Source organism: Photinus pyralis, unplaced genomic scaffold (genome assembly GCF_008802855.1).
Source record: "Photinus pyralis isolate 1611_PpyrPB1 unplaced genomic scaffold, Ppyr1.3 Ppyr1.4_LG7, whole genome shotgun sequence".
NCBI lineage: Eukaryota > Metazoa > Arthropoda > Insecta > Coleoptera > Lampyridae > Photinus > Photinus pyralis.
This window is the reverse complement of record NW_022170738.1, coordinates 13,601,052-13,601,257: the sequence shown is the minus strand read 5'-3', so window position 1 is coordinate 13,601,257 and position 206 is coordinate 13,601,052.

The window sequence follows — 206 nt, the reverse complement described above, 5'->3', positions numbered from 1 at the left end:
TTCAAACTTGAAAAGTACTTTCAGATCTTCTTGACAACGCAGGTACGCGTTCCGATGGAATACCAACCCTCTTTAGACTAACAACAGGTCCTTTTCTTGATTCTGAAATGATAATTTGGTTTCCGTATTTCGTCTGAATGAGACTTTTCATCTTTTAGATTACAGACGTGAATTTTTGAAATCATCGGCATATTGACTGTGCGGGA